Source organism: Myxocyprinus asiaticus, chromosome 22 (assembly GCF_019703515.2).
Source record: "Myxocyprinus asiaticus isolate MX2 ecotype Aquarium Trade chromosome 22, UBuf_Myxa_2, whole genome shotgun sequence".
In the NCBI taxonomy this organism is placed as follows: Eukaryota; Metazoa; Chordata; class Actinopteri; order Cypriniformes; family Catostomidae; genus Myxocyprinus; species Myxocyprinus asiaticus.
This window is the reverse complement of record NC_059365.1, coordinates 9,707,398-9,728,320: the sequence shown is the minus strand read 5'-3', so window position 1 is coordinate 9,728,320 and position 20,923 is coordinate 9,707,398. Positions and strand designations below refer to the sequence as shown.

Here is a 20,923-nt window from a genome sequence, read left to right as displayed (position 1 = left end):
AGTCATAGTGGTAGACAATTTAGTGTAATATTTATAATGTTTCTATCACCCAGACCTGTGACAGAATTACATTTACATTTAGTCATTTAGCAGATGCTTTTATCCAAAATGACTTACAAATGAGACACATAGCAAGCAATTTGTCATACAAAGTTTAACAACATCTGCAGGATAAGACTGCCAAGTTCTCACAGTGGCTTAAGTAGTAAAGATGCTAGCACAGAAGAAACAGACAGACAAGGAATTTTATTTGTATTTTATTTTTTTACATTAAGTGCATGCAGTGGTAAGTGCAATTAGGGTGGGTTGGTTAAGTACTCGTGGAACAGTTGTGTTTTAAGCTGGTTCTTGAATGTTGAGAAGGTAACAGCAGATCGTGTGGAGGCTGGAAGTTCATTCCACCACAGAAAAGCAGAGAAAGTGAATGATCGTGAAATAGACTTTGAGCCTCTTTGTGATGGGACCACCAGGCATCACTCGTTCATAGACTGCAGAGAGCAAGTTGGAGCATAGACCTGAAAAAGTGAATTGAAGTAAAAGTGTGCGGTTCCATTGGCTGTCCACAAAGCCAGAGTCAAAGCCTTGAATTTGATGCGGGCAGCTACAGGTAATCAGTGGAGTGAAATCAAGCGTGGGGTGACATGAGCCCTTTATGGCTGATTGAAGACCAGACGTGCTGCTGCATTCTGGACCATCTGCAGTGGCTTAATTGTGTTAGCTGGAAGGCCAGCCAACAGAGCATTTCAGTAGTCCAGTTTTGAAATAACCAGAGCTTGGACCAGGAGTTGTGTTCCATATTCAGACAGGAAAGGTCTGATTTTCCTGATGTTGTAAAGTGCGAATCTGCAAGACCGGGCTGTTGATGAGATGTGTGCAGTGAAATTAAGCTGGTCATCTACCACCACTCTCAGGTTCCAGGCTGTTCTGGTTGGTGTTAGTGTAGTTGAACCAAGATGAAAATGAGGTTGTGGTCAACAGATGGGTTGGCTGGGATCACGAGGAGTTCTGTCTTAGCAAGTTTGAGCTGAAAGTGTTGTTCCTTCATCCAGGCCAAAATGTCAGAGAGGCAGGTAGAGATACGAGCTGAGACAGTAGGGTCATCAGGCTGGAATGACAGGTAGAGCAGCGTATCATCTGCATAGCAGTGGTAGAAAAGCCATGTGCCTCAATGACCGGTCCCAGTGATGTTATGTACATCAAGTGAGTGGTCCAAGCACTGATCCTTGACGAAGCCCAGTGGTCAGCTGGTGTGTCTTGGACACCTCTCCTCTCTAGGAGACCTTGAACAATCTGCCAGTGAGATATGACTCAAACTATCTGCAAGCACAATGGAAAGGTATCACTTAATCAGTGTAATAGATTGTAAAATATCAGGTTTCACAATATTGTCATCTTCAAAAATGAATGGTATTTAGATGCCAAAAATTCTGGGTAACATTCATGTGACCCACAGTGATGTTTTGAGATTAAATCTGCAAGCACAATGGAAAGGTATCACTTAATCAAAAGTAGCTTCAACATTTGGTAACTTTATTTGTAAATAAACCCCAACTCAATCCACATCTGTTTATACACTGAACTCATTCACTCACAACAGTCTGCTGGTGATCACTGGGCACATATAAACATGCAGTCTGTCTGATCACATTACATTGAAGAAGAACAAGACCCAGATGTTAGTGTGAGTGATACTCTCCTCCACCCCCTGCTGAAAGTGATAAGAGCAGTTGTGTATGCTCTTGTCACTGGTGGTCTGGCAGAGTGGGCAGCTCAAAGGTGTGAGTACTGAAACTTTTTGTGCAGATAGCAGGTGGCCTGCCACAGTGCATCAAGCAAGCCTGCTTGATGTATGAAGCGAGAAGTATTTTTCAGGTCTTAGAGTGGTTGTGAAGGTAAAACAGGGTACACTCTTAGAAGAAAAGGTTCCATATGGAACTCTAAAGGGTTCTTTTGCTCGCTTCATATTTGGAACCCCTAAAAGGTTCTATATAGAACCTTTTTTAATGGTTCTATCAAAAGAACAGTAAAGGGTTCTTTGAGCAAGGTGGAAAGGTTCTATATAGAACCTTTTAGGGGTTCCCAAAATGCAACCATAACGTTTGGGTTTTATTTAGTTTTCATATAAGATAAATGTAAGTATTATTAAGTAAAGCATTTTTAATAGTTTGTATTTTTAACAACACAAGCACTAATTAACACAATTCATTATGCAATAGTTATGAGAAATGACTTAATAAATCCACAGGCTAAAAGTTAATTAGTTGTAATATTATTAATATAAAAATTATAAACATGAAATAATTTAACATTAACTATAAGTTAACATTATAACCATAAATTATATGAATAAACAAGTAAAAAACTTAGTAAAAATAAATAAAAACAAATGACCTATGAAAAGCTGTTAAACAATTTTAGCACCAGGGCAGATACAGAATTATTTTGTTGCCACTGTTCTGACAAACTGAGTGAGGTCTTTTGGAATCAACAAATTAAACAAAACTTCACTTCAGCCATCTCCATGTCATTAGTTTGATGCCAAATCTCTTTACTCTCTGCACTGAGGGGTCTGGAATCCATATGAAAGATTAGGTTGAGGGTGGATGTGCTGATCCCTGTAAGTAAGAGAAAAAATTAATAGACCTGCTGTCAGTATGCAGAGTAATTAAAAACAAAGAAATTGGTATCTCTATAAATTATACCTTAAAACTTACATGAATAGGACTGTTGTGTTTTATCTGCATGAATATGGTCAAACTAGTAATACTGCACTGTAGAGCCACTGCAAACAGAAATTAACCATTATTTAGTATCATAAAAACCTTATTGCAATGCAAAATAATGAGAAATAATAGAAACATATGTACCTTTTATGACATTGTTCATATCTTTGTTTTGAAGTCAAATGTCCCCTTTGACTTCCACTTCTCATGGCTCTGTTGATGGACAGAACTTCAGAAGTGCTCTGAGTTAGATGAAGGTCTTTGCTTAAACCCATGTTAAATTAATATGCCATCTTCAATAAAAAAGAAAAGAAAAGAAAAGAAACACATAATTATCATATTTCTGTACATGACAATAAAACTCCAAATACTCACAAGTAGAAATGTAAACATTTCCATCACTTTGTCTCTTTGACCTTGGACATTTGACATATTCACACTCTTGAATAGAGCTTGTTTAATCTCTTTATATCAGTGCAGTTGGATTAATTCAGTGCTGTGATGTGCTCCTGGAAACGTGTTTATTTTTTTCTACAGTATGAAATGCAAATGCAAAAGTAATGTAACATAGTGTTCAAAACTATTCATAAACAAAACTTTCAATAATGTAATATGTGCACATACATACATACATACTCAAATTAAGCAACTGTCAACCCAGTGAACACTTTCGTGCAAAAAGGGTTCTTTTTTCTGTCAATCTTTTTAAATAGAACCATTTTGGCATAAAGGGTTCTTTGGAGCTGAGTAAAGAAACCTAGGGTTCTATGTAGAACCCCAAAGAACATTTTTTCTAAGAGTGCACATTCCATGAGGCATAGGGAACATGTGTGCATCGATATATTACATAAATTGATCAATTTAATTATTATTTTATTTAGCTTAATTCAGTTTAGCAGGCAGTTATGCACATCAATATATGATTGTTACAATGCCATTTTCATGGCCATTGTCATGACCAATTAATTTAGTTAAAATTTATTTTGATATTAAACTTCACAATAGACAGCATATGTTGCATAATGTTGATTACCACAAAAAAATAACTTAGAGTTGTCCTGTTATATATAGCGTGAATCATTTACATGATTCCATTGATCATGGTGTAAATATTGGGGGGTTGTACTTGCTTGTTTTGATTAGTGGGGGTTGGGGATCTACGCCCTTGTATGTTTGAGTAAAACGTATGTTCCACATACAAGGTTATCCTGGAAGAAAACTTGCTTCCTTCTGCTCTGACAATGTTCTCCAACTCTGAGGATCGCTTTTTTTCCAGAAGGACAATGCTCCATGCCACACAGCCAGGTCAAACAAGGTGTGGATGGAGGACCACCAGATCAAGACCCTGTCATGGCCAGCCCAATCTCCAGACCTGAACCCCATTGAAAACCTCTGGAATGTGATCAAGAGGATGATGGATGGCCACAAGCATCAAACAAAGCCAAGCTGCTTGAATTTTTGTGCCAGGAGTGGCATAAAGTCACCCAACAGCAATGTGAAAGACTGGTAGAGAGCACGCCAAGACACATGAAAGCTGTGATTGAAAATCAGGGTTATTCCACTAAATATTGATTTCTGAACTCTTCCTAAGTTAAAACATTAGTAATGTGTTGTTTAAAAATGAATATGAACTTGTTTTCTTTGCATTATTCAAGGTCTGAAAACACTGCATCTTTTTTGTTATTCTGACCAGTTGTCATTTTCTGCAAATAAATGCTCTAAATAACTATATATATATATATATATATATATATATATATATATATATATATATATATATATGAGTTGGAATTGGAAATTGGAATTTGGGAGAAATGTTGTCAGTACTTTATAGAATATTTTATTATTTTACTCAAACACATAGCTAGAAATAGTAAATCCAGAGAAACTGATAATTTTGTATTGGTCTCTTAATTTCTTTCAAAGCATTTAGCAAGCATGCAGCATTGCACTTCTGGAACTACAGTGGTGGCCAAAAATACTGATACCCTTGGTAAGTATGAGCAAAGAAGGCTGTGAAAATCTTTATTGTTTTATCCTTTTGACAACACAAGTTTGATCAAAAAACAAATAATTTAGTCAAATACATGTGTGGCACAATTATTGGCACCCTTTTATTCAATACTTTGTGCAACCTCCCTTTGCCAAGATAACAGCTCTGAGTCTTCTCCTATAATGCATAATGAGGTTGGAGAACACCTGTCAAGGGATCTGAGACCATTCCTCCACACAGAATCTCTACAGATCCTTCAAATTCAGAAGTCCATGTTGGTGGACTCTCCCCTTCAGTTCACCCCACAAAATGAAGTTAATTAACAGAGGTTCGAGAGGAGCATGTTAATTTTAATCTGAAAATCATAGCCAATGAGCAGGAGTATATAAGCCACTGCTTACCTGCTTCCTGTGACAACTCTCCTGACATCCCACCTCCACCCCATCTCTACATATTCTCTAGATTCATTATCTAAATAAGTAAAGTCCCGGGGGGGAGGGGTAATCAGGACTCGAGTCGAGTCTCGTTCTCCGAGCCCTCCAGTATACGGACAGCAAGCCAAATACGTTTAATGCTATAACACAAGATTACATTAACATATGAACTACTGAATTTCCTATGGGGTTCAGGTCAGGAGACTGGGATGGCCATGGAAGAACCTTGATTTTGTGGTCGGTGAACCATTTTTGTGTTGATTTTGATGTGTGTTTTTGGATCATTGTCTTGCTGGAAGATCCATCCAGGGCCCATTTTAAGCTTTCTGGCTGAGGCAGTCAGGTTTTGATTTCTCTGTTGGTACTTGATAGAGTCCATAATGCCATGTATCCAAACAAGATGTCCTGGACCTTTGGCATAAAAACAGCCAGATTCACCACCATATTTAACGTGGGCATGAGGTACTTTTCCATATGGCTACTCTCTGTGTGCGCCAAACCCATCTCTGGTGTCTGTTGCCAAAAAGCTCTATTTTGTTTTATCTGACCATAGAACCCGGTCGCATTTGAAGTACCAGTAGTGTCTGGCAAACTGAAGATGCTTGAGTTTGTTGTTTGATGAGAGCAGAGGCTTTTTTCTTGAAACCATCCCAGACAACTTGATGTGATGTAGGTGATGTCTGATTGTAGTTTTGGAGACTTTATGACCCCAAGACCCAACTATTTCCTGCAATTCTCCAGCTGGAATCATTGGAGATTCTTTGGCCACTTGAACCATCCTCCTCACTGTGTGTGGAGACAATATAGACACACGTCCTCTTCCAGGCCAATTTATAACATCTCCAGTTGATTGGAACTTATTAATTATTGCTCTGATGGTGGAAATGGGTATTTTCAATGCTTTATCTATTTTTTATGACCATTTTCCATTTTGTGAATCTCAACAACCTTTTGCCACACAGCATAACTTTATTCTTTGGTCTTACTCATTGTGATAGAAGGGAATTTGGCTTGTGTGTTACTTCATATTTATACCCCTCTGAAACAGGAAGTCATGGCTGAACAATTTCATGTTCCTAGTCACCCAGATGTACAAAAAAATTTAAAATATGAATGGGAATATACTTCAGATATATTTTACTCATAAGAATTTCTAGGGGTGCCAATAACTGTGCCACACATATATTTGACTGCACTTCCTACGACTTTCACTACAGCCAATGACATCGCTGGACATCGTTTCCATCTAATACGTGACAATTACTTGCTTCTGTCTCACACAACAGCTTCCTATCATGTTTACACACTCTACTGATTGGATAGGTTTAGATAAGGGGTTTGGGTTAGGGCATAATATAAATAAGTATGTCCTTAATGCCTCGTGCATGGAAAACTCACGCTTCCCCATTAGATATCCGGGAATTTGCACGTGATGAAGTCGTACGAGTTTATGCGAACAACATTGTGCGAGACCATACGAAATTGCCAACTCATAAATTATGTACGACTTTTCATGAGATCGGGTAGAAAATAACATACAAGCATGCACAGATGTAAAGAAGACTCAAATGTGAAAACATCCATAGGGACTTTCAAACGTTTGGGAATCTGATTCCCGCACCACCACTGAAGTGATTTCATAACTACTTTACTGAGTTTGCTTGTCTAGCGAGAGGTCATTTTTCTGCACGTGCCGCGAGTGTGAGAGGGAAGAAGCATGCGCAGCATGAGGTGAAATGAAACTTTGTATCTGCTCCAGATATCCTCTTTTTAAAATAATATTTGTATTATTAATTCTATTTAAAATATGTAACATTAATATGACAGTAATTGAAGCCTCTGTAAAAATATAAAGCCAAACATAAATGTGTAAAAATGATGATCAGTTTAATGGGGGAATATATTAACCGACTTGTACAACCCCAATTCCGAAAAAGTTGGGAAAGTATGAAAAATGCTAATAAAAACAAAAAGGAGTTATTTGTATATTTTATTCACCTTTTGCTATATTGAAAGCACTATAGCTAAACATTATATGATGTTTTACCTTGTGGTCCTTTTCCTCTTTGGCCCGGAGAACACAACGGCTGTGTTTTTCAAAAACTATTTGAAATGTGGACTCATCGGACCAAAAAACACGGTTGCACTGTTTTACTTTCCATCTAAGATGAGACAGAGCCTAGAGAAGTCAGCAGTGCTTCTGGACAGTGTTGATGTAGGGCTTCTGCTTTGCATAGTAAAGTCTTAACTTGCATCTGTGGATGCAGCGGCGAATGGTGTAGACTAACAAAGGTTTACTAAAGTTATCCCAAGCCCATGTTCATGATATCCATTACAGATGAATGATGCTTTTTAAGACAGTGATGTCTGAGGGATCAGAGATCACGTGCATTGTAAGGCACTTACAATGGACGTAAATGGGGTCAGTTCATAAACACTAAAATACAAGCCGTTTCAAAAGTATAGCCACAACACATAAACATTATATGTGTTGACATGATTTTAGTACAATAAAATCAGGGATTTACCAGTTGAGACATTTACCAGATTGCAGGGTTTACCGACATATATTGGATACAACTTTACACAGATATGTTAGTATGTGATTTTATCACATGGGAATAGCAAGTGTGATATTTCAGTCTTGTAACTATATTTTTGAAAGAGTGTGTATTTTAGCATTTTTAAGCTGGCTCCTTTCACTTCCATTGTAAGTGCCTTACTGTAACTATTTTTTTTTTGTTTGTTTTTTTTTTTTTCTAAATGAACGAGGGACGTGTTGGAATTATCTTTTGTATTAATCAACATTATGCCACAAATGCTGTCAGATGAGTCTAATTTGTTTTGAACCTGGGACATTCGTTAAATTTCCAAACATTTTATAAAAATACACTTGGATGCGTTATATACTTTTATATAGCTATATCAAAGTATGGTAATTTATATGATATTAATATTTATTCACACAAGTATTTTATGCATTAGAAACCCTAATATGGGCAGCTCAATTGTTGTCTGTGTTTGTCATATTTTGTCAAGTGAAGTAAACTACAACAGATATATCATGCTTAATATGTAGTGTGCACATCACAGGGACCGTTTGAATTGAATCACAGCTACGGTGGCTTAGTTTGTCCTACCAGAAGTGTGTATACAAGTGCTACGCTTATTTGAATATATTGTATTTATACCAGAATAAAGCAGTGCTTGACAAAACATCACACCAGAAAAAATCTTTTAGAAGTATTAGAAAAACAGCATCCAGCTGAAATATTACATCAGTCTAACTTCCTACCTAATGTCATGTTTAAAAATGTAAGGCCTTTTGCACTGCTTTTTTAGGTTCAGCACCTCCAACACAGATCTAATGTTCATCCCTTACGACTATTGCCTACCAGCAACTTTAATACTGAATTACCAATAGAGTCAGAGATCAATCATCCAAAAATGTCAAGAAAAAACCTGGAATGATTATTATTCTCACCTCTATTCTGAAATATGGCTGTGGTGACAGCAACCTGAGGACAAAGAAAACACTTCTAGGCCAGTAGACTGGAGCGGAAAGCGATGGCTAGGGTCTAAATTTAGCTCAATTGTCCATCAATATGGCAATATGGGGGCTAGACCTTGTCATTTTTTGCTTTGTTGTCTGTCTGACTTGCTTCATAGATTCTTGCCTGGCAGTGTCACACGTGTTCAAGTGAATCTTGTGAAAACCTGTCAGCCGAAGTTTGCAGCAGACACTTCTCAAAGCTTTCTTGGTGACTCAAGGTGTCTCTGCAGAGGTGAAATTGCTCATAGCTATTTTCAGCCATTTTCTAAGGAGAGGCAACTTCGGATATGCTGGGAATCAGTGTGGGCAGAGTCGATATCGATTTAGGAAGTTATTTTGCAGCAAAAATATACACTGTGTGTGTGTGTGTGTGTGTGTGTGTGTGTGTGTGTGTGTGTACACACACACACACACACACACACACACACACGCTGGTGGCCAAAAGTTTGGAATAATGTACAGATTTTGCTGTTATGGAAAGAAATTGGTACTTTTATTCACCAAAGTGGCATTCAACTGATCACAATATATAGTCAGGACATTAATAACGTGAACAATTACTATCACAATTTGAAATTTATTTTTCAGAAGTTCTTAAACGACTTCAAAGAGTTCTCATCAAAAAATCCTCCACATGCAGCAATGACAGCTTTGCAGATCCTTGCCATTCTAGCTGTCAGTTTGTCCAGATACTCAGGTGACATTTCACCCCACGCTTCCTGTAGCACTTGTCATAGATGTGGCTGTCTTGTCGGGCACTTCTCACGCTCCTTACAGTCTAGCTGATCCCACAAAAGCTCAATGGGGTTAAGATCCATAACACTCTTTTCCAGTTATCTGTTGTCCAATGTCTGTGTTTCTTTGCCCACTCTAACCTTTTCTTTTTGATTTCTGTTTCAAAAGTGTCTTTATCTTTGCAATTCTGCCCATAAGGCCTGCATGAGTCTTCTCTTTACTGTTGTACATGAAACTGGTGTTCAGCGGGTAGAATTCAGCAAAGCTGTCAGCTGAGGACATGTGAGGCTTCTATTTCTCAAACTAGAGACTCCGGTGTACTTATCCTCTTGTTTAGTTGTACATCTGGCCTTCCACATCTTTTTCTGTCCTTGTTAGAGCCAGTTGTCCTTTGTCTTTGAAGAATGCAATGTACACCTTTATACGAAATCTTCAGTTTTTTGGCAACTTCAAGCATTGTATAGCCTTCATTCCTCAAAACAATGATTGACCGGCGAGTTTCTAGAGAAAGCTGTTTCTTTTTTGCCATTTTTGACCTAATATTGACCTTAAGACATGCCAGTCTATTGCATACTGTGGCAACTCAAAAACAAACACAAAGACAATGTTAAGCTTCATTTAACAAACCAAATAGCTTTCAAATGTGTTTGATATAATGGCAAGTAATTTTCTAGTCCCAAATTAGCAATTTAGCATGATTACTCAAGGATAAGGTATTGGAGTGATGGCTGCTGGAAATGGGGCCTATCTAGATTTGATCAAAAATGACTTTTTTCAAATAGTGATGGTGCTGTTTTTTTACATCAGTAATGTCCTGACTATACTTTGTGATCAGATGAATGCCACGTTGGTGAATTAAAGTACCAATTTCTTTCTGAAACAGAAAAGCTGTACATTATTCCAAAACTTTTGGATGCCAGTGTATATATACACTACCGGTCAAAAGTTTTGAAACACTTACTCATTCTTTATTATATATATATATATATTTACATTTTAGAATAATAGTAAAGTCATTAAAACTATGGAATAACATAAATGGAACTATGGGAATTATGTTGTGACTAAACAAAATCCAAAATAAATGAAAACTGTGTTATATTTCAGCATCTTCAAAGTAGTCACCCTTTGTCTAGAATTTGCAGACATGTACTCTTGACATTTTCTCAACCAACTTCTTGAGGTATCACCCTGGGATGCTTTTTAAACAGTATTGAAGGAGTTTCCATCTATGTTGGGCACTTATTGGCTGCTTTTCTTTATTATTTGGTCCAAGTCATCAATTTAATAAAAAAAAAAAAAAAAAAAATTAATTACATTTTAGATTTATAATGAAATAAATTAATATGGTGGCACAATTATATTTTTGTCTACAAAACTAACTTCAAACATTTAAGCAATCAAAAGATTTTTAAGATCATGGGAAACATTTCGGTCAAGTGTTTCAAAACTTTTGACCGGTAGTGTACATATCAGAAAATTACCAATTTTCTGGAGCAGGTAGGCTACATATGAAGAAGACACACACATATACATAGCCAACATCTAAAGGAACACCTTAAAGGGATAGTTCAACCAAAAATGAAAATGCCCTCATCATTTACTCACCCTCATGCCATCCCAGATGTGTATGACATTCTTTCTTCTGCTGAACACAAACAAAGAGTTCTAGAAGAATATCTCAGCTCTGTTGGTGGGCACCAATGCAACTGAATGGTGCCCAGACCTTTAAAACTCCAAAAAGCACATAAACGCAGCATGAAAGTAATTCATAAGACTCCAGCGGTTTAATCCATGTCTTCAGAAGCAACATGATAGGTGTGGGTGAGAAACACATCAATATTTAAGTCATTTTGTACTATAAACCTCCAATTCTACTTTCACATTGAGATTTTTTTTTTTTTTTTTTTTTTTTTTGTCATAATCAACATTATGCCACAAATGCTGTCAATTGTGCTTAACTTGTACTGAACCCTGAATATTCCTTTAAACGTTATTCCATTTCATGAAATTCCACAACACAGATTGTTAATGGGATGAAAGTACAGTAACTGGTAATCTCACAAACCAAGCTTTCAGCCTGGTCAACACTTTTTTGCCAAGACCAAACTCCACTTAGTAACATGGCACCTGCTAAGAGGAGAGTTTAATGCTGATGGAAAGTTGACCTTGTGCCAGATGGTTGATGCAGGTTACCAGTGGATCATGTACTGTAAATTACTGTATTTATCTTGCAACCAACAGCCAAAAATCTTTACGCCAGGTTTAACAACATCTTCTCATAAAATAAAAAATTAGTAGCATTTAATTATCATAATTAATACTACAATTGCCATCTATTGTTTTTTTGTTTTTTTTTTCTCCTGATCATCTGGTTTTCCTTACTAATTGAAAAATGTCCTAAATATAAACAACATCTGTGATTTGAATATGCTCATACATTTAGATTTAAAATATAATAAATTTATGTTTATAGCCTTACAATTCAATTAAAATTTTTGCTGGGAGTAAACATAATGAAATACTTGAATTCCATGAATGAAGCCTTTCCAAAGTGCCAAAGAACTTAAATATATAGGCTCCCATTAGTTCAAACTGAAAATGTGTAAACTGTTATTTTTATGACACATTTTGTTTGATGTCAAGGTAAATATTTATATATAATAGATTTAATTCCTTATACATAAAGGACCATTAGCATTTTGATTTTTGTACATAAACAATATACTGTGTTCAAATGGTCATACTCTATGACATTCTAAATCACAGAATAAATGAGGAAACCGTTCCAGGTAACAGCTCTTTTCACTTTTCACTGACACTTTGTACATACAAACTTTAAAAAAAGGCTGACATATATTACCTCCAGCAAAAAATGAACTTGATAAGCAAACATACATTTTAAGCCGCTGCCTTGTATACATTTGGCCTTTGTCAGCAATTTCGATTAACGCTTTTCTTGAGAATATCCAGAATGAATACATTATTGATAGCAACTTTGATTCATAATTCAAATGAACAGTATATTTTGATGGAAACACACCTATATGCTTTGTTGCCCATATTTCGCAAGCATCAGCCTAGAGCCAAATAAATTACTGAGCGGGAGACATTATGATGGGGATTATTACTGAAGTGGAACATTGTACCAGATACACAGTGCAACATAGTGGACCACTGGCCTGATAGTGCAAATTTAATTACAGACAAGAATAGCAAGTCTAGGTTATACCAAGGCATGCAAGCAATCTGTGGGTACAGATTTCAGTGGGAAGATTTCAGCAGCAGAACTTTAGACCTCCTGTTTCCGAATTCACAATGTGATCAGTCTGGTCGATTTCATGCTTATAATAGCCCTCCAAAACACCTACAGTATAATATCATAAAATGATTTATATGTTGCTAGTAAAAACAAAATATATTTAATCAGAATACACTATTACTTTTATAGTGAATGGGCTTCAAAAAGATTGTTTTTGCCCCTACAATGATGTAGTTATGTCATCTACCAGTAAAGGCTAATTGGACCATACCAACCAACCAAACCTTGGTGCCTTGGAATTTTCTTACAAAGCAACACTACAAGCAGAGGTCAAACATACACTTGCTCTTCTCTTTCAAAGGAACACAGAATGCCTTGAAGACCTTGTTCGACCATAGATGTCCTGACCCTGGAAGGGTCACCCCTCAACAGACTGCAGTAAATCATTAAAGCATATCCCAAGGTCAAACAAGATGGATTTTATTTTCATGCTGAGCCATTCACACGAGGATTGTTTAGACTAGCTTCTCTGCTGGCTTTAACTGGCCTGTTTTGCAGCCAGGGCCCCGGTTATGAAGATAGAATGTGCATTCTAATATTTCTTATTCTGTTTATGTACTGTAAATTTACTTTTTAACAAGAGTGATCTCTTATTATATTTTCTCAGAATGTATTGAAATGTTGTTGAATTTTCTTTTCAGACAAAAGTTGTTGTATGCAAATCAAACTTCAAAGTTCCTAAAAGTGGCAAAAGTATTTATCATGCCTCTTATTTTTAGAAAGCAAAGTATCTTGATATTCATGTCCAAATGCACCAACTTACAGATGTGCTCAAAAGTTTACATAACCCTAGTGAAATCTTGAAGAATTTAGGAGGTCTTAAAAGTAAGTCAATGGTAAAAAAAAAAAAAAAAAAAAAAAACTGTAACACTTTACAATAAGGTTGTACTTCATTCATTAACATTCATTAACTACATAAATTTACATAAACTAACAATGAACAATACTTTACAGCATTTATTAATTTTGGTTAACATTAATTTCAACTTATACTGATATATATATATATATATATATATATATATATATATATATATATATATATATATATATATATATTAATTAAATGTTGTTTACATTAACATTCAGTGTTGGGTAGATTAAATTTTAATCAGAAACGTAATCTTTTAGATAACAATTTTTTTTCAGGTAATATAATCTGATTACTTGTGGAATGTGTAATTTTTTTTGTAGTGATTCACCTCAGTCTGGGTGGTGGAGGACGAATCCCAGTTGCCTCCACATCTAAAACTGTCAACCTGTGCATCTTATCACGTGGCTTGCTGAGTGCATTGCCACGGAGACATAGCATGTGTGGAGGTTTCGTGCCATCCACCGCGGCAACCATGCTCAACTCACCATGCGCCCCACTGAGAACAAACCACATTATGGTGACCACAAGGAGGTTACCCCATGTGACTCTACCCTCCCTAGCAACCAGGCCAATTTGGTTGCTTAGAAGACCTGCCTGGAGTCACTCAGCATGCCCTGGATTTGAACTAGCAAACTAGCGAACTCCAGGGGTGGTAGCCAGTGTCTTTACCACTGAGCTACCCTGGCCCCCCGGAAAGTGGAATCTTTATCAATAAATATAATTAGATATCTGAGTTTCCGTAGCCTTTCTGTCAGCTCGAACCAGTCCGGCTATTCACCGTTAACCTCTCTCATTAACAATGCGTTTCTGTATGCAGAACTGCCGCTCACTGGATGTTTTTGGCACCATTCTGAGTAAACTCTAGAGAATGCTGTGCGTGAAAATCCTAGGAGTTCAGCAGTACAGAAATACTCAAACCAGCCTGTCTGGCAACAACAATCATGCCACGGTCTAAATTACTGAGATCAAATTTTTTTCCCCATTCTGATGGTTGATGTGAACATTAACTGAAGCTTCTGACCCTTATCTGCATGATTTTATGCATTACACTGTTGCCACACAATTCGCTGATTAGATAATCGCATGAATAAGTAGGTGTGCAGGTGTTTCAAATAGAGTGCTCAGTGAGTATAAGTTTATACATTAAAATTAACCCAGATTAATAAGTGTTGTTAAAAATGTTGTTCACAGTTAATGTTACCTCATGCATTTAATAATGCTAACAAATATAACCTTATTAAGCATTACAAAAACATTACAGTTGAAGCTGCATAATAAATATTTAATTATATGCCACAAGACAAAATAATAAATGAAATTACACAAATTATCCTGTTCCAAAGTTGACATACCCTTGGTTCTTAATATTGTGTGTGGCCTCCAAGTATCAATAAATACTTGAAACATTTTGTAATAATTGTGTATGAGTTGTGAGTCCCTAAATTGTCCTGAGTGTAAAAATTGAATCTGAACATCACTAAACCACTGTAGAAGAGAACTCAAAATCTGGCTAGTACAAAATAAAACTAAAAATAAAAACTATAAATTTTTATGATCTCTCTTATTTTTTTTTTTTTTTAAATGATAATGATTTTGCAGATTTTGCCTGGGGTAAATTTAGGAGGAGAACTGTAATCGAATACTCAAAGTTTATTTGCCTCTATAAATTGTTTTGTCTAATATCCATTCTTTTTAAAACCCTTGAGTTTATTCTGGGACTGTTGAGAAATTGTTTTGCAATTAAACAAATTTGCCACGAGAAGCAGCACTAATCTCAAATCACTCACTTTGTTTCCCCACAATCTGCCAAATGCAATACAGCACACCTGCAGCTCTGCATCACAGCACGCGCAATCATAAAATGCAGCCATTAAACACATGGACTAATCAGTGTAGGATTGTGAAAGCCCGTGCATTGATTAAATGTGCTGTTGAGATGTGAGCAGTGAGCTGCTGCATTTGGGTGGTGGTGGGGTGTGGGTTAGACAGGAAGTTTGATGTATTTTCAGTGGCTTTGGTTCATAGTTGCTAGAGGATATCCAGGATCCTAAGGTCGTATGGTATTTAAGGTTACTATAACTTTAATCCTCCACAGTTACTGTAAGCTCTCATAGGCCTTCTGGGTGTGAAAGACCCTCTTGATGGTTTATTGCTCTTCTATTTAAAATTGCTGGTTTAAGGTCTTCTGCTTCATGAGTGAAGAGACTCAAAGTTTGATTATACTACACTTGGTAGAAAGCAATTTGTTATGCATATAAGTATATAGGCAATATTATTAATGAATTTGCACTTTATAAATAAAATGGCAACAAGTACTCCTCATCATTCACCCTATGAAAATATATTTAGAATTTTCTGTCAGTTTAATGTTAAATAAAAAGTGTTGCATGTAAAACAATGCTCAAAGTGAGCCGGTCAACAAAATGATGTCACAGTAACGGCAGCAACTCTTCCGTACCGGCAGCTCTTCTTTGGAGGCGCGAAGACGGAGAAATGCTTGTGGGCGCCCCACCCCTGGACGGACAAAGAAACTATCTGGGAAAGAGTCCCGGAACCGATTTATTTCCACTTAGAGCACTAATGTAAAATACATTATAAAGTGGGGGCCTGGGTAGCTCAGCGAGTAAAGACGCTGACTACCACCCCTGGAGTTGCGAGTTCGAATCCAGGGCATCCTGAGTGACTCCAGCCAGGTCTCCTAAGAAACCAAATTGGCCCGGTTGCTAGGAAGGGTAGAGTCACATGGGGTAACATCTTCATGGTCGCTATAATGTGGTTCACTCTTGGTGGGGCACATGGTGAGTTGCGCATGGATGCCGCAGAGAATAGCGTGAAACCTCCACACGTGCTATGTCTCCACGGTAACAAGCTCAACAAGCCACATGATAAAATGCACAGATTGACGGTCTCAGACACAGAGGCAACTGAGATTCGTCCTCCGCCACCCAGATTGAGGCAAGCCACTACGCCACCACGAGGACTTAGAGTGCATTGGGAATTGGGCATTCCAAATTAGGGAGAAAAAAAACATTATAAAGTCCTCATAAACTGCAAAGTTGTTTGTATGATACCTGTTTTTATGTCAACAAAATAATTTTCTGCACTTACTCTGTTTGTATTAAATGTTTTGTTTTAAATAATTTCTTTTGATATTATCCATGCAAAACTCACCACCATAAAGTCTGAGTTGGACAATTCTTGTGCGTAGGCAGGGAGCTTGTCCCAGGGAGCTCTGGGGCCCCACTGTGGGGTCTCAAAGATATTCCATCTAGATATGGCTGTGGGCCTCTATATGTCTCCAAGTGAAAAATATCCCATCTGTGCAAGAGTGTAGCTCATTACGACATAATCCATTTCTGTCTGTGTGCTTAGTAGTAAAAACCTTCCAGTCTATAGAGAAATATAGGAATGTATTGCTCTACTGTTCAAATTTGACACTGATCAAAAGATCAAAATAGGACACAAACTGTAGGTCTACTGGATAGTGATGCTAGCAGTGCACATCTTTAAGTGTATTCCAGTGCTATTATCCTGTGGTGGTCTTGCATCAACAAAATTGTTTCAACTTAGACTAGCTCACTTGTAGCCAATGACATTGGTATTATCAAAGAGCCTTTGTACTAAGATACTTCACATGGTAAATCATAAAGTAAGTCTATTTATTTATTTATAAATATTTCCAGATCAAGCAAGGCATGTACTTTGACCACAAAGTCAACAAGATGCATATTTAAGCCTAACAAGCCACATGGTGCTGTGATGCACTTTCTTGCTAATAGGCTTTGGGAGTTTGACTATATCCTGAGGAGAACATGTCCTGTGAATAATGAAAACAGTGATTGTGTTGTCAGAGGTTACTGCAATGCTGAGCCAAGCACTCTAAAAAAGGTTTGAGGATGTTAGACGTCTGGTCATGCCCATGGGCATTAAGAGTCCATTCCATGAATACTCGACCAACTTTAATGAACATAACATCACCATATCCAAACCTTTAAACACTGTTGCAGCTTGTAAGGATAGAAACCACTCAGCATTTTGCAAATATAACAGACAAGTACTGACATACACAACAGTATGTACTGTAGAGCATGTTACTTCCTTAGATTTGGTGCATGTTTCTTTTGATTAACTTAAGGAATATGCAACGTCCTGTACAAACCAGTAGCAGTTAGGAACCATGTTTATTTTATTATAGATATGTTTAATAAAAAAAATAAAAAATGATTAGTGCTTGCCTGTACAAAAGTCACTGCTATGATGCTAGGTTGTTCTGAGTGGTTTTGTAGTGCATTGCTATGCAGTTGCATTTGGTTAGTTTTAGTTAATATGCGTTATTAATAAAAAAAAATTATATCCTTTCTTAAATGCTAAAATGAGAACTTTCCTGACCCATGACTTATAAAAATCATCATTTATATGTTAAAAATATATTTATTTAAAAAAGAAAATTGATTATTTGTCTTCTTTATCTTATTTATGTATACATTTTGGATGGTTTATACATATTTTGTATTTTTTTATCATTTTTATTTATTTTATTTGTTTACTTTTCCTTCACGTGTACTTTATTATTGTATTCATACATTGTTTGATCTTATTGAACATTTACATAGAAAAAAACAGTTTTACCACAATTTGTGTATTTTTTAGACTGTCCCTTACCACACCCTCCACAGTATTAGCACATTTTAGCACAATGTGTGGACTTTTCAGATGGTCTCTTACCCACCATAGGCAAATTTCCCAACTTACATCAATGTTAAATTGCCGATCTAGAACGATTTCACCATGACGCCTTCTAATTAGCTTAAATATGGGATGATCCCATATTTTACGGGATGGGTGGCAACCCTACTCATTGGTTAAAGTAACTATGGCTGACTGAGAATAAAAACATTTCTACAATGGCATCTGAAACTGAAAACTATTGATTTTAAATTATGCTACATCCAAACCGCTAGGTGTCAGTTTAAGTCCAAGATGATACAAAGACAAAAAACAAAAAAACAAACATATCATACACACACCTCTTTTCAACATGGCAGTGGTATCATTAATGTTCACAGTCATCTCAGTTACTTTAGTAATAGTGATTCTTGCTTTAAAAAAAAACAAAACAAAAAAAAAACACAAATAATTAGGTATTTTCCTTGGATGGGCAGCACTAAAACCAAAGTAAAGCAAAAAAATAAATAAAAATAAAATAAAATACATATATATATATATACAGGGTTGGGGAGTAAAGAAATACATGTAACGGGAATATGTATTTAAAATACAAAATATCAGTAACTGTATTCTACTACAGTTACAGTTTAAATCATTGGTAATTAGAATACAGTAACATTCAAAAAGTATTTTGATTACTGAAGAGATTACTTTGCATTTTATTGTCATTTGTTTCATTTAATATTTAGTCCTTTCAGATGGAAAACATTTATACATATAAGTGATGCAATCCAAAGTGCATTTGAACAGCGGTGAAACCAGCATGCATTCTGTAATCTGTAGTGGAATACATTTCAAAAGTAACCCTCCCAACCCTGTATATATATATATATATATATATATATATATATATATATATATATATATGTGTGTGTGTGCGTGTGTGTGTGTGTGTGTGTGTGTTTGTGTATGTATGTATGTATGTATGTGTATATATATATATATATATATATATATATATATATATGTATATATATATATACACACACACACACACCGGAATTATCAGGATTGACATATCCAAGTTGGCCTAAAGCAGCTTTCGCTGATGCAGTGCACAGGCCTAAGAGAAATTAGATATCTGAGGGCCAGTGAAAATAGCAAACTTAATAAGGTGTATCAAAACAAATGCTGTATTGTAAGCACAAAAATGAGAGCATTTGGCCCAGAAAAAAATTGCAGGAGGCAATCACTTCCTCCATGCTATTAACATAAACTGTTTTGAATTATGTAAAGAGTAAAGAAAGGAACAAAATTAGGTCCTTTGGTGTGAAACCAGAGACATAGGTGAATATACTGTCCCACATCTTCGCAAACAGAAGAATAACTGCTCATAAAAATAGATGCTTTCATGTGTATGCGTGCAATACGCAGCGATTCTCTGGTGCATTCAGTGTAAAGTACAGAACAATAAGACTTTTTTGGCTAGATCAAAGGGAATTATTTTGAAGAAGCCTTACCTTCATATAGTCCTTTTCTCTGATACATTAGTCATTGTACAAAGATCCCCAAACATTTCTTACCCTCTTGTTTTGAAACAACAGTTCCCTGACTCAACCCTGAACAAGATTAAAAGCCTTAAGTTCTTTATTTAAATAGAGAACAATGGCTTTGTTTGCCAAACTTGCACAAGATTGCAGACCTCAAGGGCAAGACCTTTATAGTGAGCTTGGCAATCAGAAAGTTTTACTTTGATAATACCTCATGCCAAGTTTATGTCACTGTAGGTCCCAACAAGCTTCTTTCAAAATAGACATTCTGTTTAAATTGTTGGTTTTATTTTTTTATATTAACCCTGTTGAAAAGACCAGGCTTCTCTCAGTAGCAGCGAGCGAAGGGGGAAGAGCCTAGTTCACAAATTTGCGATGCTGTATGCAATGTTCGTTGGAACTATGGTTTCGGGAAACACCAACTATTTTGGTAACAATGAAACTTGCAACCATAGTTGGCTAACGATGCTTTTGGGAAATGCTTCCCTGGTTATTTGAGCAGTTCAACATAGGAACACTGGAGCGAGGGCATCAGAGAACCATGTGTCTCCCAATCACTGTACATACACACACAAAAAAATGCAATGGAACGTTTTCACCAGCAATTAAGTCATTCAGTAAGCCAGCCAATGCATTAGTTACATTCTACCATGTTCAAAACTACTGTTGTGTCAGTGTGAATGAGAAATAACCATAAAACACTATATAATTGTTCAGACAAAATACCTATTAAAATAAAGCCATATGCTAAAATATTAAGCTATAAAGAAATGTCTTACCTGTTACTTGAAGACCCCAAATGTGACCTTGCTCTCAGGGATGTTGCTAATAAATGTCTTCATGAGATTTTCAATATCCAAGCGATTCGTGTTCAACAAAGTTTTTGCTCAGCTGAGGTTTTAGCGCCTTCCACAGGGCGACGAATCATGAGAACAAAAAAGCACTAACTTGTACTGTATTTTTGTGTGTGTGTGTAAATTATTATAATTTCAAAGGATAAGTTTACACACGAGTAAAGCACAATATTCTTCTGAAGAAAAAAAAAATTATGTTGAGGATTGATTTTTTTTT

The 20,923-nt window shown here is 36.3% G+C and overlaps 1 long non-coding RNA gene across 2 annotated transcripts; it reads right to left on the bottom strand.

The window, feature by feature from the left end:
• Window positions 1–291: 291 nt before the first annotated feature.
• On the bottom strand, window positions 292–19,913 carry LOC127413070 (uncharacterized). 2 transcript variants are annotated; one of them, XR_007892539.1, is made up of 5 exons: window positions 19,823–19,913; window positions 2,868–3,016; window positions 2,715–2,782; window positions 2,509–2,615; window positions 292–1,317 (listed from the first exon to the last, which is right to left on the bottom strand). It is a non-coding gene; the product is annotated as an uncharacterized LOC127413070 (long non-coding RNA). The 2 variants fall into 2 exon arrangements; XR_007892538.1 differs by lacking the exon at window positions 19,823–19,913 and adding an exon at window positions 11,047–11,182.
• Window positions 19,914–20,923: the final 1,010 nt, after the last annotated feature.